General features: G+C 44.9%; 1 pseudogene; it reads right to left on the bottom strand.

The window, feature by feature from the left end:
* Positions 1 to 6873: 6873 nt before the first annotated feature.
* On the bottom strand, positions 6874 to 7284 carry LOC104598388 (phenylalanine ammonia-lyase pseudogene; annotated as a pseudogene).
* Between the last annotated feature and the right edge of the window lie 11826 nt (positions 7285 to 19110).

Raw genomic sequence — 19110 nt, 5'->3', positions numbered from 1 at the left:
TGGAAGACATCTTTATCCGCCAGCCCAAGGGGTTCGAAGATCCGGCTAAGCATATGCATGTTTGCAAGCTCACCAAGGCTTTATATCGCCTCTGGCAAGCTCCCCGTGCTTGGTTCTCATGGCTCATCAACAAACTTCTGGATCTTGGTTTTTGGATGTCTCGGTGCGATCCCTCTCTCTTCATTTGCTCATGCCGGGGAGTTTGTGTGTACCTTCTTATATACGTGGACGACATTATCATTACTGGTTCTTCGTCTAACTGTGTTGAGTCCTTCATTACAGCCCCCTCCAAATGCTTCAAACTTAAGTATTTGGGCCCACTACACTTCTTCTTGGGCATTGAAGCCCATCGTGACTCTGAAGGGCTATTTCTCACCCAAAGGAAGTACATAGCAAAAATTCTTAAATGGGTGAATCTTGAGGGAGTCAAACCTTTAAATTCTCCCTTGGCTACTAGCACAAAATTATCCAAATTACAAGGCGATTCTCTCCCTGACCCTACGCTCTACCGGAGTACAGTTGGTGCATTAAAATATCTTACCATCACATGGTTAGATATTTCCTTTGCCATCAATAAGGTTTGTCAGTTCCTCCATGCTCCCACAAATGCTCATTGGCTCCCTATTAAGAAAATTCTTTGAGATCTCAAAGGCACAATTGAACATGGTTTCTTCTTCTCCTATTCACACTTACGATTGGATGCCTTTTCCGATGCCAACTGGGCTGGATTTCCAGATGATAGGTATTCCACTGGTAGCTACTGCATTTGCTTGGGGAAACATTTGATTAGTTAGAGTGCCAAGAAACAACTGATCCTTGCGCGCTCTAGCATAGAAGCTGAGTTCCGGGCTTTGGCCAATGCCACTACAAAAATTCTCTGGTTACGGTCTTAACTACAAGACCTTGATATTACTCTACCCGCACCTCTAGTACTCCATTGTGACAACATGGAAGCTTTCTATATCACCACAAATCCATTGCCTCATGCTTGGACATGTCATGTTGAAGTTGACTTCCACTTTCTTCGGAGTCTCCTTCTTCAAAGGTCTCTTGTTCTTTAGCATGTCTCTACCATTGATCAACTGGCCGACATTTTACGAAGCCCTTACCGGCTCCTCGAATTTCACTTCTCACCTCCAAGTTTCATGTTCAGCAACTGTCCATTCACTTGAAGGGGCCTATTAAGGATAAGACAGCCACGTCAAAGGCTTCATGATAAAGTTCATCACATGATCCTTACATGCGATGAACTTCTACTTAAACTCTAACTTATCTTGATAAACATTACCCTATAGAGTTGTATTGTAACTCAAATTAATCTCTTAACGTGAATGTTGTACACAAACACTAATAGTTGTATCCTACTCATCTATAAATAGATCAAGGTTCGTTCAACTCATCATCGAACCTTTACTCTCCAAACCTTCTTTAATTCAAACTTTGTAGAGCCTTATTAAAGAAAACCATGGCCATTGATTGTTGAACAGAGATGAAGCCATAAAGTTAGAAATTTAATTAATATTCTTTTAAAGTTAATTGAAAATAGAGAAACCATGAAATATGGAATAACCAGAGTTCACACTGAACATTAAAAACTAAAAAGAGAAAATCGGTTTACCTATTTGGATGCTTTTATTAATCAGTTTTCAACTTTGTAATATGAGGAAGTTGGCTGACAATATTTATTAGTAAGTCAATCATTCACTCAGTTCTTCTCTTCTCAATGATTTTTTCTTTTCCTTTTTGGTTGTTGTTCTATGATTCTTCTGGTGCAACTTGGTCATCCATCATCCTTCTTATAGAATGCATTAGAAGATAGCAGATAGTTCTTGAAATTGTAGAAGAAGGTGAGTTGCAGGTGTTGCGACTATTGAAGAAGAGAGTCTCGATGATTTGGGAAAAATGAGAAAAAGTAAAATTCCTATTTTCTAGTTTTCTTTACGATTTGCGATATAAAAATCAATTTTTATTTTCAACATAAAAGTGAATCTTTATTTTCTTTTTTTATGTTTGAAGTTGTCAAGGTCAGCTCACAAACTGATGTTTGGGTTGAACGGTTTAGCAGTTGGACCATTTAGGTCAGTGGGTTGTTGACCAAATCATTGTTTTTTTATGAAATAGTGGGTTAAGTGATAATTGAAACTAGAAAGGTGACCAATTTCCAGTTTGAATGGTTCAACCTATGGGTCAGTAGCGTTTTGAAAACATTGACTCAATGTGACAATTTCTGTTACCTTAGTTCAACAATTCATAACAAGGGAGAGACTGATGAGGATGTCACCAAAAAATTAGGTCAAGGTAGGCAAAATGGAGCAATGCATCTAGACTTTTGTGTGATATGTAAATACCACTTAGATTAAAAGGGAAATTCTATAAATAGTTGAGGCCAAATATGTTGTATGGAGTAGACTCTTGCGCAATCAAGAACAATTATTAAAATATCGGTATTATGTATTGTATCGGATAAATCGATACGGATACACTTTGAAAACATATGGATACGAATGAAAAATATGGATATGCTAGGAAATACATACAAATTCTATAAACACATTAATAACACTAACTTTAAGGTTAAAATAGCCACAAATAGTGTATAAATACATTAGAAAATGTATACTTTAGTGGTACATATGAGGAAATATATTACAATTAATATAATAGATGCATAGAATCATACAATTTTATGACAATGCATCAAGAGTCCAAGACATGTATTTTGTTATTTTCTATTTAAGTCCAAAGCATAAAACTTACGCAACCATTATATTTTAATTATTAAATCAATTATTTTTTATTTACTATTTTTACTTTTTAACATTAACAAAAGATCAACTACATATTAAATTCTCAAATGTTTGGTAAATAACATTTTTATTTTTATAAACAATAAATGTGTTATCAAACATTCTAAAATTTCTAAGATACACATCATATGCAAATTTATAATTTTTAATTACTTAAATAATTATTCTATTATTAGTATTTTGATTTCTATAATTTTTTATAATTCAATCATTTTCTAATATAAATGTAGGTAAATGGATTTGATTGGTTCAATAATATTAAATTCTTGAATATTTTGTAAATAATAATTTTATTTTTGTAAATAATAAATATGTTATTTAATTTCAATTGAAATAATAATTTGTAATATAAAACTATATAAAAATTTTAAGATAAGTACAAATTTATAAATATTAAGCAATAAAATAATTATTCTATTATTAATATTTTTTGTATAAATTTATTGAGATTAAAAATCATTTTTTGATGTAAATGTGGATTTGATAGATTATCTATTCCATTAGTTTATAAAATACCAATTTTTGATTTTTTTTTTATTTTTAGTTGGAGTTATTGATTATAAACATAAGTTACTAGTTTGAATTGCATGTAAACACAAAAGTTAATAAAAACAATTATATTTTATTTCTTATCACAAAAGGTAAAGTGGCTTGGTGGTTAAGAAGTGTGTTTAAGATTTGTGGATAAAGCACATGGGGGTTTGAATTATGCTACTAGCTTTTTTTAATGAAAAGACACTAGATGCATTGGTATGGTATCGGTATCGATGTGTATTGGCCTGATATAATGCGATATGTACGTGCTGATATAGTCTTGTATCGGTTTGATACACATAATTCAATAGATACACCTAATATGGAGCATATCATATTGATATTTTAGTCCTTTGCCAAGCAATAACGTTCAAAAAATGGCTATGGCAAAAATGTAAATGCTAAGATGGATGAATACAAAAAAACTGGAAAGGATATGATTAAAAATGAAGCCATTTGTAGGAACCTAGGAGTAGCTTCAATATATAGGAGTGATAAAATAAGAGGGAATAGACTAAGATGATTTGGCCATGTGCATAGAAGACTCCAAACAGTTTCACTTAGAAGTGATTTGTTACAGGTGGAAGGGGCTAGAAGAGTATGAATAGACCAAAAGGGACTTGAGTTGTAAGAGAAATGATTTAAGGACTAATAATTTAACAATGGATATGGATTTAAGTAGAGTGGACTAGTAAAATAGAATTGATGTAGCCGACTTCGTATTGTTGGGATAAGGCAAGGATAATGATGATTAGCCTTGGTTTCATGCCATGACAATCATCACAAAATTTAGTGCATTTGTTGTCCCTCTAGCCACACACCCTCTCTCATCCTATCAAATCCCTTCTAGATTCATGACATCATGTTGAACAGAAAAGTAGTAAGCCTAGCAAGAAGACCTGCCACAACAAATAGTGAGTCTTGTATGGTGACTTGTTGGTTGCATGTCTCTCCTTTCCCCATGTAGGAGTCACTATGACTGCCACAAAGCCTTGATCAAGTGCCACATGATGGGATCACAAGGGAGTAGGGGTGGACTCGAGCCAAGCTGAATATCTGGTTATTCGAGTTAGGCTCGGTCATAAATTATTAGGCTCGAGCTCGAGCTTGAGCTCAGTTTGAACTAGCAACTCGAGCTCGAGCTCGAGCTCGGTTTGAGTCAAAAGCTCAAAAGTTTGAGCTCGGCTCGACTCGAATTTCACTGCCTTTGTTTGCATGTCTCCCTAGCAGCCAAGGTCTCTCTTAGTTGCCGAGGTCTCCCTTAATTGATAAGGTGCCGAGTCGAGGTTTCCCTTAGTTGTTGAGGTCCTGAGCTGAGGTCTCCCTTAGTTGCTGAGGTGCTGAGATGAGGTCTCCCTTAGTTGCCAAGGTGCCAAACTAAGGTCTCTCTTAGCAGCCGAGGTGTCGAGCCGAGGTCTCCTTCAATAGCCGAGCCAAGGTGAAACCTATGTAAATATACTCAACTAGGCTCGCGAGCCTCATGAGCCGACCTGTATTAAGCTTGAGCTCGGCTTGATTAGCAAACGAGCCCATATATTAGGCTCGAGTTTGGCTTAAAGCTCGGTTTAGACCAAGTCAAGCCGAGATTTTATGAGTCGAACTTGAACAGCTCGATTCGTGGCCACCCTACAAGGGAGGATAGGAAAGCCACACATTCTAGTATGTACTACTCTCCTTACATGATGCTAGTACATAGTGGTCTGCTTGGACACGTGTCCTCTCCTAAGGAAAGCTCAAGAACTTTCGCTCAAGTTGATGGAACATAGGAACATTATAGAAGTATTTGTGCCATGCATGTCTACATGGAAACCTTTGTCTAGAAATAAGAGACTTAGGTGGTGTTTGATAACACTTTTCAAACGTCTGAATCTGAAATATTTGCTTTTCAGATGCAATGCTTATTTGGTGTTGCATCTGAAATATGATTTAAAAAATTTTTTCAGATCTGAAATTTTAAGAATCAGGCCTGTCACTTAATGCGCTCAGACGCGTTTTAGACGTGGCCTTAAGTCAAAAATACCCCTACCCCATTCGACCTCTCTCTCTCTCTCTCTCCCCTTAAAGAGGGGAGCCCGATGTGGCCCAAGGTCCAATCCCTTGGATGCTCATGTTGTGTTGGGGTGGATGAGAGGCCCGGTTTGGACCGGCCCATGAGCCTGTTTTTTTTTCATTTTTTTACTAAGTAAAAATGACAGAAAATTAAAATAAAATTAACCAAAAAGACTTAACAAAAGGACAAGAAATTAAAAAGAAAAATATAAAAGTTTTATTTCATTTGAATCTAATATGTACAATTTATCATATATGAAGTAATGAAATTAAATTGAAAAAATTTACAAAAAGAATTGGAATAAAATAATATAATAAATTATTATAAATCATATTTGTACAGATATTAGGGAGAATGACGCTTCAGCCCAAGATCAGAATTTGTAGGCTCAAAGTACATTTGGGGTAGATGCCACATCAGAATTGATGCAAATTCACGGGCAGGTATAAGTGCATAGAATGTATGTTTTGGATCTTTTAAATATTTATAGCTCTGCAGTAAAAATCAGAAATCTGCATTGAAGCTGTACGTACTTCCCGTAGATATTATTAAATATATGTGCTGTGAGCTATGCAAGCCCAAGTCATTTTCCCGTGTCGTGCCGTATCTGTCTGTGGTCCTGGAATCTCTAAGCCCAATATGGCCTAAGGTTTTGGATCGTATCCAACACGACCTACTAGCTACAATAATCGGGACACGTCGGGCATGGTCCACATTACAGCTCTAAAAAAATAGATAATCATGACCTACGGCTATTATTTTGTTGTATTCCATTGTTTAGTAGTGATGTATTGCTTTCTATTATTGTCAATTTGCTAGCCAAAAAATTCAATGATCCTGACAAGCATATTCCTTTATAATCGTTAGTATTGTCAAATGGGATGATGCAAGCACGAGGAGTCGAGGAGGGGGCAGAAAATGTTTCCATAGACACAAATGAAATTTCAGTGAATCAAAAGGCATTCAGATACATCATGGAGAAAAATTACAGAAAGAGTATCCCTACTTCGAGACGGGATCTGCTCTTCACACTTGAGGAGCATATCCGATCTCTCCTACTTCCTATTTATGCACCTCGGAATGCTAAGACTTGTCAAAGTCCAGAAAGTCTTTAATTTGGTCGATAGGTGGATATGGACTTGTTGGGTCAATATAAAACTACAGCTGGTAACTGGGTCCCTAATTTAAGTAATTAATATTAGGAAAAATTTTTGATTCCTACCTTCTATTTTGATTCGAGTGACAATTTGGTCCAAACTTTAAAATGTGACAATCTAGTATCTGAACTTTTAATTTGCGACAATCCGATACCTAGCATTAATTCACTGTCGGTCGGCGCATAAAAAGACATAAATACCCATCTCACTATAATAACCTTTCTCTGCAAATAAAAACCACTGTTAACTATGTGCTCTCCCGGGTTCACCTTCTTCGTGCCACTCAGAAGCTCGGTTCCCACTTCTGTCCCCACGAACCTGTATATCAGATAAGTCCTGCATTTCTTAATTCTGTTGGGTATCGAGAAATCACCATTATTGAATTTCTCCTGTCCTTGGCTATCTCCTCTTCTAATCTCGCTTTAAATATGGAGTACCCGTTTTCAGTACTCTCTTCTTCTCTAGGCAATTGATTGAGCGCCTTCTCCACGAGGAACTCTCTCAATTGGAGGAGTAGAGCGTAGGATGGATTGGTGGGATCATCGAGGAAGGAGAACACAGGCAGGTATTCAATAACCTGCAAGAGCTCCTTCTTGCAGAAACGGGTTTCGAACAATGATCTGTCCTGAGCTGTGTATAGGGTCTTCCTCACAACTTGGTCAAGGATGTGTTTTACTACCTCCCTCATGTTCTCCTCCAAATATCGGAGATCAATCGCTTGGCAAAGTGCCACCATGTATGTTGTAGACCAGCTTTAAGATTTCTATTGCTTCAGCGCTTTGAACATGAGTGATGACGAGGTTTGCCAAGTATTGAAGCTCCGAGCAATATGCCGCAATGGCGATCTCCGCACCTTTGAACCCATAGTCCAGGCTCGGGTTGGATCTACCGCTCAAATTAGAAGGTGATCCAGTGTTGCAGTAATCACAGACAAGCTTGGAGAATTGAGCAAATATGAGCTTCCCAATCGCTGAGATGGCAATTCAGAGGTTATCCATTGAGACCCCACCAATTGGAGTTCCTTGGAAATTACCTCCGTGCAGAGCAATGTGACGAGCGACACGATCCCGGGCACTCCTACCTGTCCGCTAACTGACTCCTTGTTGGCGACGGACGGCACCTGAGAAGACGGAAAAGAAGGATTCCCAGGGATTTACCCGATGAGAATACTCCGATGCTTAAGTCAGAATGCAGGGGTAGGAGAAAAGAAGAATGCTAAAGCTAAGAGAGATTAGCTCGCGAGCAAAGATGTGTACAGTTTAGAGTATGAGAATGTTAAAGTGTTCCAAAGGGTGGCCGTTGCAACGTACTCCTTGTCTGGGTGAATGACACGTTTCTAAGGGGTAAGCATACCTCCACCAACTGAGAGACGTGGGCGCAGACTGTCGAAAGGACAGGGACTGCGCCGTTAGTTAAGGGAGTTGGCGCAGTCTGATCGGTACGGCCTGTCAGATAGAAGCTTCCTGAGAAACGCTCATGCTGTGCACTTGTGAATCACTTTGTAGCGAGCTCGGGAATACCTCAAGTTACCCTTAAAAGAATTGGTCCCCGGGATGACTTATCTGCTTGGGGGCCTGGGCGAGCTGGTTTCCCTATCTCGCGAGCTAAAGTTGCCTCAGAATATCCCCTTTGGGGTAGCTCGGGAACCCGGAGCTCGCATTGTGGCGAGCTCCTTCTTTAAGAGCTATGATGCGGTGAGCTGCTTTATGGGCTCATTACTTGGTCGTAATAGGCCACGAAGTTGAGTTGTTATCCGCACTGAGTCAGGTCCACATGTCAACGTTTTGTAGGTCGGGCCAAATCATCCTCCATCAATTTCCCCCCACTCCTTGGACTGAGAGCGTCGCCTTAGCGCGAGGAGTTCACGAAATAGGACGGACTGATTTGACCGAAATTCAAACTTGATTGACTACTCACATTAAATGCATTCACGGGAACGTGTTGAAGTGGCGCTTAACTCCGGATGTCATGTAGCCATCACTACCTTAACCATTGAAGATGTGCAGCCAATCGCTTTCGGTTTTCAGAAGGCATGCGGTCAGTACGCATGCGAGCCGTTGGATCTGCTTTAATCTGGGCCGTTGATTCAGAGGAGTGGGGGCAATAAATAGAAGGGCCCTCTAGGTCTCTTTTTCCCTCATGCCATCTTGTTGTCTTCGGATTCTGAGGTCGCGCATCTGTCAAGTCTACTCGAGTTCCTCAACTCACTTCACCCTGTCCCTTTCGGTGAGTCTTACTGTCAGTCATGTCTGGGTGCTCGTACCATACTCGTCATCGGGGTGGTGACCAGGACGATGATGCTCCCTCGAGCTCGGGGGGAGCTTGGGAGCAGGTCCCGGGGGCCCGGGAGACCTCCGATGGCGGAGCCTCTACTTCCCGGAGAAGGGAGCTCGATTCTTTCGGCCCTTCCTCCATGACAGAGGGGAGGCTTAGGTCTCTAATTAGTTATTTCTACCTTTCTAGGGACCTCCTCTACTGCCTTCCCACTGGTAACTTTCCGTGGGAGCATAGTTCCAATGAGATAGTCATTTACCAGGAGCAGCTCGAGGCTGGCTTGCGTCTTCCCCTGCACCCCTTGATAGTGGAGGTGCTAAACCACTTTAATGTCACCATCGATCAGCTTCATCCCAATGCCATTCGGAACATGGTTGGGACTATATCCTTGTGTTGGGAATACTGTCTTCCCTTGAATCTCGACATTTTTTCCACTATCCTTTGTATAAAGAATGCCACCCCCGGGGCTCCACCGGAGAGGCATCTCTGTTACTTCTCTCCCCACCGTGGCTACAAGCTCTTGCATGAGCTCCCGAAAAAGATTCTTGCTTGGAAGCGGGATTATTTTTTGGTCCGCAACCCTGAAGGGTGGCCCTTCCCTACTTCTTGGAGGGGTGCCATCCAGGACTCCGGGGTCGAGCTGGACCCCGATACTTAGAAAACGATGCTGTCCTGGGCATCAGTAGGCTTCCTCTATTCGGACTACTTGACCGAGGAGAAGCTCGTGCAGGCCGGCCTGAGCCCGGGTAGGTTGCATTTTTAGGTCACGTAGTACTTGTCATAACGTTGTGTTCATATACATATACTTTGTTCTTACCGAACTAACACTTTGTGGTTTCTTCTTGGCAGCCATCATGTTTGGTATCGATTCGTGCCGCCTCCTTTCAAGCAACCAGAGGCACAGAGAGAAGAGGTCACGCTCTGATCGGGCTCCCCCCTCGGGGGGCACCGAGTTTGGATCAGCCAAGCCGGTCTTATCCTCTCCGCCGCCTGAGGTTCCGCCACCTGAAATCCCGCCACCTCCCCCCGAAAGAGGAGCTAGTGGGGCTGGCTTCGAAGGGGGCGAGCTCCCACGGCAGGGGTGACTCCCCGTAATCCTCTCCAGCCATTCCCTTATCCGCGGTTCCCAATGGGGAACTGGGAGGGGGTGAATGATTATGTCGTGGCTCGACGGAAGAGCCGGAGGGAAATCTGTAATGACGAGGTCACCAAGTGGGGGGAAATGGAGCCCGAGGACCTCGCCGCATTTACCTCCTCCCACTGCATGGTGGTAAGTGATTCTTTCCTTTCTTCTCTCGTTTTGCTTCCTTTTGTTGTCCTCTGATCCTCTTTTTGTTTGGCAGGTGAATACCTCCATTCATGCTATGGCCCTCCAGACACGCATCCACCGTGGCAATGCCATTGACCAAAGGGCTACCAATCAGAAGCTCCAGGGCGAGCTCGACCGGACTCGGGGCGAGCTCCACCACACTCGCAAGGGGAGTGAATCTCAAGAGCTGCTCGTCTACAACCAGGAGGCACAGATCGCCAGGCTTTCTGAAGAGAGCGCGCATTACAGGGAGGAGTCGTCGAGGGTAGCGGTGAAGAGGGAACTCCTCTAGAAACAGGTGCGAGACTTGGAGTCTACTCTTTTGGATCAGACTCGAAATTTCGACCAGATGGTGGAGGCTGAGCGAGAGAAGGCAGTTTGGGATTTCAAGGACTCCCAGGAATATCACAACCTCCAGGTGGAATACGGCTCGAGTTCGTACCACTCTGGGTTTAAGCTCTGCCGGTGGTTGGTTCGGAAGAAATTCTCCGGACTCAACCTTGACGGCATCACTATGACGACGGACCAGGCAGAGGAAGAGGAGCCTGACTCTCCGGAGGACGAAGACGAGGAGGCGGATCCCTGAGGCTTTGGCGGTGTCTTTTTGGACTTCTGGTGGTTCCCGGGTGCCATAAACCCGATCTTGCAAAGATCTTTTGTTGGGCGGTTGTGCCCTTTGATTGTCAGACTTTCCTGAGCTATTTAGCTCGGTTATTGCCTTGTTATTTTTCTTTCTCTTTTTTTTTATGGTAATGAAATTTCTTCTTTTTGTTCCAAGTATGATGTGCTCTCTTTATTATTGCTAAGGCGATCTCAACACCCAAGCTATTAGAGCTATATACTCGAAGTAGGACTTCTCGATAGTTGTTATCTCGAACTGTCCCTTAATCATTTAAGGCATCTCTATGGTGCGCAGCAAAGTGATTACCATCTGTGCCCGAACCATACAATTGTCGGTTGTTCTTTAATTCAATCAACATACTGAAACGAACTATGATTGGTGTGGTCTAAACCCGAGCTGCTTACGCTTTTCATACTTTGCCTTCATCATCGGAATGGCTAAGTCTTTCTTGATGTCAAGGTGTTAGTTAGTTCGGTGTTTTAGCCCGTAAGCTGGGGGGTCTTATAGTCCGCCCTTGGAGTTTGCCCATGCCATGGAGGCGACTAGGTCTTATTACGCCGAGGTCACGTTAGCTCGGCATTTTTGGCCCTTAGGCTCTGGGAGTGACTCATAGTCCACTCTTGGAGTTCGCCCATGCCATGGAGGCAACTGGGTCTTATTACGCCGAGGTCACGTTAGCTCGGCATTTTTGAACCTTAGGCTCTGGGAGTGACTAATAGTCTGTTCAGTTGTTATAGGAAATACTGTCTTAAGTTGACAATATTCCATGCCCGAGGTACTTGTTTCCCTTCTAGGGTTTCGAGCTCGTATGTTCCTTCCCCGAGCACTCGTTTCACTCAGTAAGGTCCTTCCCAGTTGGACTCGAGCTTGCCAACGCCAGGCTCAGGTACTATAACTTTACGAAGGATCAGGTCACCGACGCGGAGGTTCCGCTTCTTGACCTTGGCGTTATAGTACTGAGCTACTCTTTGCTGGTAAGCTGCAGTCCTGATGTACGCGAGGTCCCTTACTTCGTTGAGTAGATCGAGGTTGGTACGTAGTTCATCTTCATTTGTCTTGTCATTATATGCTTCCAGTCGCAGCGTAGGCACTTCGATCTCTGCTGGGATAACTGCTTCGGTGCCGTAGGTGAGGTTGAAGGGAGTCTCTCCTGTGACAGTTTTCTTCGTGGTTCGGTAAGCCCATAGAACACTGGGTAGCTCGTCTTCCCACAATCCTTTAGCTCGGTCTAAACATGCCTTCAGTCCATGGAGGATGGCTCTGTTTGTGACTTCTGCTTGACCGTTTGCTTGAGGGTGTGCGACCTAAGTGAAATTCTGTCATATCCCCATATCTTGGCACCAGTTCTGGAATTTGATGTCCTCGAACTGCTTGCCATTGTTAGAAATTAGTACCTGAGGTAACCCGAAGCGGCACACAATGTTCTTCCAAAAGAAGTTTTGGACGTTCCAGGCTGTGATCGTTATAAGAGGTTCAACTTCTACTCACTTGGTGAAGTAATCCACTACTACTACTAAGAACTTCCTATGGCCTGCCGCTGGCGGGAACGGTCCAAGTATGTCGATGCCCCATTGTGCGAAAGGCCACGGGCTGGTGAGATACTTGAGGTCGGCAGCAAGCTGATGGTGAATATTGGCATTGTTCTGGCATTTGTCACATTTTTTGACGAGCTCGATGGCATCTGCCTTAATTGTTAGCCAATAATACCCCTATCGTAGTGCTTTTTGGGCGAGGGCCCTGCCCCCCAAGTGTCCACCACATAGACCCTCATGAGTGTCACGGAGTACAAATTTGGTTTCGGTAGCTCGCAAGCAATGCAGGTAGGGGAGCGTGTAGGATCTCCAGTACAGCCGTTCGTCTATTATGACGTATTTGGCTGCCTGGCGCTCTACCCTTCTGGCCGCATTGTGATCTACAAGGAGGGTCTCGTGTAGCAAGAAGCTCGCGAGCGGGTCAATCCAGCTTGGCTCTGCATGAACGACGGGAGTGACCTCCTCTGCCCCCCCAAGAATGCTAAGCCGAGGCAGGTCCTCTATGTACATGGTTCTCATGGTGATATCGCTAGTGCTGGCTAACCGGGACAGGGCGTCGATCTCAGCGTTCTTCGACCTCGGGATTTGCCTGATGAAGTGTGACTGGAAGTTGAGCAGAGCCTCTCTTACTTTGGCTAAGTAAGCAACCACGGTTGGTTCGCGAGCTTCGTAATCTCCTGTGACTTGGTTGACTACGAGCTGGGAATCGCTGCAGATGACGATGTGCTTGGCTTTTACTTCTTTGGCTAAAGCTAGTCCAGCTATCAACGCTTCATATTCCGCTTCATTGTTGGATGCCGCGAACTCGAAGTGTAGTGCGTACTCCAATTTCATGCCACTTGGGCCGTGCAGGACTATTCCGGCTCCGCTGCCCTGCTGGATTGAGGAGCCATCTACGTGAAGGATCCAAGGTTCCTCATCCTAGTTCACGCTTGGCCTAACTAGGAGAGATGCCACACGGGTTGCTACTTCACGAGGCCCAGACTCAACTGGCCTGGAAGCTCCGAGCTCGCCCGAACTAGGGGCCTCGTGCTTAACCGGCCTGGGGACTTCGGAGCTGAAAGTGCACTCAGCAATGAAATCTGCTAAGGCTTGGGCCTTAATAGCAGTTCGCGGCTTGTATTGGAGGTCGTACTCGCTGAGCTCAACAGCCCACTTTGTCAATTGACTAGAGACCTCGGGCTTAAATAAGACTTGCCTCAGAGGTTTGTCGGTGAGGACGATAACAGTATAGCCTAGAAGTATGGACAGAGCTTCCGAGCTGCGATGACCAGTGCGTAGGCTAGCTTCTCTATCTCTGGATATCTCGTCTCTACTTCCTACAATACTTTACTAACATAATAGATGGGTCATTAGACCCGATCTACTTCCTTTATGAGTACCGAGCTGACCACTTCGTCATTTGCTGAGAGATACAACTCTAAAATATCGCCCTCTTCGGGTCGGGTTAAGATTGACACACTAGCGAGGTATTTCTTGAGCTCATCAAACGCGAGCTAGCAGTCTTGGTTCCATTCGAACCCTTTGCTTTTAATTCCCTTAAAGAAAGGCAGACAGTGGTCCACTAACTTGGACATAAAGCGGCTTAGGGCGGCTACGCGGCCATTCAACCTCTGAACCTCCTTCAACTTCTAGGGTGGTCTCATATCTAAGATGGCCTTAATCTTATCTGGGTTGGCCTCAATGTCGCGCCGGCTAACGATGTATCCTAGGAATTTGCCCGAGGTGACACCAAAGACACACTTGTTTGGATTCAACTTCATGTTAAATTGTCGCAGAATTTGAAAGACAGAATGCAAGTCTTGTATTAATTCGTGTGAGAACTGAGTTTTGTCGACCATGTCGTCTACATAACACTCTATTTTTTTGCGAATTAATGGCTCAAATAATTTATTTACAAGCCTTTGAAAGGTTGCCCCCAGCATTTTTCAACCTGAAGGGCATAACCTTGTAATAATATAGACCGAACTCTGTGATGAAGGTAGTCTTTTCTTCGTCGACCAGGTCCATCCTAATCTAGTTATAGCCTGAATAGGCGCCTAAGAAACTCAGCAACTCGTGCCCCGAGGTCGCATCCACTAAGCGGTCGATTTTGGGGAGTGGGAAACAGCCTTTTGGGCAGGCTCGGTTTAGGTCGGTGTAGTCGACACACATGCGCCACTTGCCATTAGCCTTCTTTACTAGAATGGGGTTGACTACCCAGCTCGGGTAATGGACTTCTCTTATGAAGTCGGCTGCGAGGAGCTTCGCAACCTCCTCGTCGACTGCTTTCCATCGCTCCGGGGCTAGGTTGCATTTCCTCTGTCTAATAGGCCTAACTACAGGATCAATATTGAGCTTGTGAGTTATAAGACTAGGGTTTATACCGGGCATCTCTGCCGCGGACCATGCAAAAACATCTAAGTTTTGAAGTAGGAAACTTACTAGTTCGGATCGCAGGGGTTCCTAGACGGAAGCACCGATCTGAAGTGTCCGAGCTGGATCTGCTGCTGAAGTCAGAACAACAACTGTTTCTTCCGTGGGTGCACCTCGTTCTTCACCATGCTCCGTAGGCCGCTCCAGTTCGAGGTCGTCAGCCACCTTGGTCTTTCCCTTGAGGGCGGCAACATAGCACTTGCAAGACTCAAGTTGGTCGCCCCGCGCTACCCCTACTCCGAAGTCTATAGGGAACTTCATTGGCAAATGATAAGTGGAGACCACCGCCCGTAGGACATGGGTGATCGGCCGGCCTATTATGGCGTTGTACGGTGAGGGGGTCGCGACCACAAAGTAGTCATGGTTGAGTCTGACTACGCTGGGCCATGTGCCGACTTCCATAGGTACTGTTATTTTCCTAAGGGGCCTGACTTCTTCTTCGCTGAAGCCCACCAAGGGAGTATTAGCGGGCCTCAAGTCACTTCCTTGCAACTAAAGCTGGTCGAACGCGGCTTTGAAGAGGATATCCGCCGAGCTAGCCAAGTCAACAAGGACGCGCCTGACTTCGAAATCATTGATCCTTACTTTTATGACAAGCGCGTCATCGTGGGGGTAGTGGATCCCGCGTGCATCGTCCTCCATGAAGAAGACCGATTCCTCTGTCTTTGGCCATTTCGGAGGATTTTGTTCTTCCCTGGTAGTGTCGCGAATTGACGTCCGAGCTGCCGCCGAGGTACAGCCTGCAACGACTGAACCTCCAACTATCATGTGGATGGTGCCCCGAACTGGCCTCTCTTCCGGAGGCTGCCTCTATGACTGCTCTATTGGCCTGCTGCTGGACTCGGGAGCATCCTTACCGTGCTCCCCTTGCCGACCTGCTTTATTATTATTATTATTGTTATTCTCTACAAAATTTCTTAGATATCCGCGATGAATGAGTTCCTCTATCTCGTCGCAGAGATTCTTACAGTTCTCGGTGCTATGACCATGGTCTCTATGAAAACTACAATACAAATTTTTATTTCTTTCATTGGGATTCCCCCTCAAGCGGGGCGGCCATTTCACGTACGGGGCATTCTTGATGGCCATCAGGATTTCGGTCCGCTTCGCGTTCAGTGAGGTGTAATCAGTTTGGTCCGCTACAGGAGCTCGGAACGGTTGACCTAGCTTTGCCCCCCGAGCTACATCCTTCTTCTTTCGGCTGTTCCCTTGGTTGGAAGGTTCTCCTTCTCTCTTTCTCTTCTCGGGTGCGCTTTCGCCCTTCTGGTTGATCTCTTCTTCTGTGGCTATGAACCTGTCCGCAAGCTTGAGGAATTTAGTTATGGTCGCCGGCTGGTTGACAACCATGTGCCACTTGAATTCTTTGTGCGTCACGCCCTTCTTGGCTGCTGCGAGACACACTGCGGGATCCGGGCATAGTATCTGCATGCATGCATCATTGAACCACTTGGTATAGCCCCAGATGGACTCTCCCTTTCTCTAGATTATGCTGAGAAGGCTTTCCTCCGTTCGCGGGCACCGCTTGCTGGTGACGAAGTGGGACGTGAAAGCTTGCGCGAACTGTGCCCAACTTCTTATAGATCCGGGTGCAAGGTTCTGATACCACGTGCGGGCCGCTCCTCTGAAAGTGGTGGAGAAGGCCACACACATGCAAAACTCATTGGCCCTGGCCAGGTGCATCTGTGATTGGAAAGCGTCTACATGATCATTTGGGTCGAATGACCCGTCATACTTGTCGAGAGGGGGGAGCTTGAAGTCCTTGGGCATTGGAACAACCAGGAGCTCGGGAGACAGGGGGGATGGAACAGAAAGGAGGGGAGATTTAACTTCACCCGAGCTTACCTCTTCCCTACCTCTGAGCTCGGGCAGGTTGTGGGAGGTAGTTCGGCGAGCTCGGTGGTGGCGTCTTTGCTTCTTGGCGGGCTCCGCATTGGTGCTGCTCACCTCCGTACTGTCAGGAATAGTTTGCGTAGGAATCATCTCGGGCTGCTGGTGATGGCTGCGGACAGAGGGGTTTTGCTTAGAGTCTGCAGCTAGGATCTCGAACCGGTTCTCCAAAAGTGGGGCTTCGAACTTTGATTGCTAGGGTGATGTAGACCTGGTGAGTTGGGGTCCTCCTGACCTGACCGCCCGTGGCGAGACCGGAGTGGCTGGTCTTTCCTTTCTGCCGTGGGAGGAGGCTTGGCTCTTAGGGGGGTTCTGGGAAGCTCCTTCTTGGCGAGAAGGGCATTCATCCTGGTGGCGAGACCTAGCTTGCCGTGAGGCTGGGTGTCGAGGAGGGAGCTGAGGCTGAGGCTGAGGCAGTTGAGGCTGAGGCTGCTGATAGTGATACTAAGATACTTTGTGCAGCACTTGCTGCTGGTAGAGTTGGAACTGCTGAAACTGCTGCATCTGGGCTTGCATGGCCCGCATGAACTGTACCAGGTTGTCAAATTGGCTCTGGCTTGTCGTCGGAGGGACAACAGTTGGTTCAGCAAAGGTTGTCTCAATAGAAGGGGGAAGGGGAACACTCACAAGCACCACTACTCATGGCACGTTCAGGACAGGGACTCCATCCACTGAAAGGGGAATGGTGAATTGCCCAATGCAGACCACGGGGGCCTGGAGCTGTTCCCTAGCGATGTCCATCTCCATGCTACGTCCAGCATTGCTTGAAGAAGCCATGGGTGCTAAGTTTTCAGAAAAGAAGGAACTATGAAAGTTTAAAGGGAGGCTTTTAGAAGCGAATCCCACAGACGGTGCCAAATGATGTGGCACGATCTGGGCACTCCTAGCTGTCTACTGACTGGCTCCTTGTTGGCGATGGACGACACCTGAGAAGGCAGAAAAGAAGGATTCCCAGGGATTTACCCGGTGGGAATACTTCGATGCTTAAGTTAGAACACAGGGGTAGGAGAAAATAAGAGTGCTAAAGCTAAGAGTGTAGGTCGCGCTTTATCACTGTGCTCAAGACATTAACTCGCGAGCAAAGATGTGTACAGTTTAGAGTATGAGAATGTTAAAGTGTTCCAAAGTCTGAAGATCCCTTTTCCCCTCTGCCTTGAGGGCTTTTATAGGGGTTTTCTTGTTAGATCGGGCATAACAACCACTGGACCCCTGCCACAGCCGTTACCTGCCAGGGCTGTGCAGGTGGTTGTTGCAACGTACTTTTGACTGGATGAGTGACACGTTTCCAAGGGGCAGGCACGCCTCCACCAGCTGAGAGACGTGGGCACAGACTATCGAAAGGACAGGGACTGCACTGTCAATTAAGGGACTTGGCGCAGTCTGATCAGTACGGTCTGTCAGATAGAAACTTCCTAAGGAACGCTCATGTTGTGCACTTGCGAACCACTTTGTAGCGAGCTTGGGAATACCTCAGGGTTACCCTTAGTAGAATTGGTCCCCGGGACGGCTTATCTTTTTGGGGGCCTGGGCAAGCTGGTTTCCCTATCTCGCGAGCTAAAGTTACCTCGGAATATCCCCTTCGGGGTAGCTCAGGGAACCCGGAGCTCGCGTTGTGGCGTGCTCCTTCTTTATGAGCTATGATGTGGCGAGCTGCTTTATGGGCTCATTACTTGGTCGTAATAGGCCATGAAGTTGAGCTGTTACTCGTGCTGAATCAGGTCCACGTGTCACCGTTTCGTAGGTCGGGCCAAATCATCCTTCATCAATTTCCTTCTCGATCGAGTGAAAGGCCATGCAGATCGCTTCAATTTGTGGCCCCGGCCGTTGTGGAGATGGCCCCAACCGTGGCAGGCAGATGCTCTATATACTAATGGCAGAACACTAAAATAGAATGTGTCGTGATTATCAGCACCGACGGGGATAACAACGAAAAGAAAAAGATAAAATAGTCTGAATATCATTATAAAGGTTAGTTTTGGCATTGTAAAATTATCTAAAATGCACCTGATCTCAGGTGAAGGTCCTGACTGATGGTGTATTAACGCCAGGTACCGATCTATTTAAAATTCAGGGACCAAATTATCATTCGAACCAAAAATACAGATACTGATCTTGAATTTTTCCATAAAAAATGAATCGATTAAGTTTTGTGTTTTATTTTTATATTTTATTCAAGAGCAACTGTAAAATGACATACAAAATAGATAACTAAAAAATAGGGGAGCTTTACCTTTTGCAAAATTGATACTATAGAAGAACAAACTAGATGTTATTAAGAAACTACTGAATCTCAAAATTAATGTAACGAGATTTCAGATGTTTTGACAATACAAGTATATGTTTTTATAGGAGATATAAGATTGGAAAACTTCCACAGTATGGTGTATTTTAATTCACTTTCAGAAGGGAGAGAAGGACCATTAATGGCTGGTATAAAACATCAAAACCTAACCCGTCTTGTCAGGTGCAACTTCAATGGTCATTAATTTCAAACTTGGGTGCTTGACTTTTGGCTTTGTTTGG

The sequence above is a fragment of the Nelumbo nucifera genome, chromosome 7 (genome assembly GCF_055504915.1).
Source record: "Nelumbo nucifera cultivar China Antique chromosome 7, China Antique-T2T, whole genome shotgun sequence".
In the NCBI taxonomy this organism is placed as follows: domain Eukaryota; kingdom Viridiplantae; phylum Streptophyta; class Magnoliopsida; order Proteales; family Nelumbonaceae; genus Nelumbo; species Nelumbo nucifera.
Note: the sequence above shows the minus strand (reverse complement) of the source record. Positions and strands in the feature narration are given on the sequence as shown.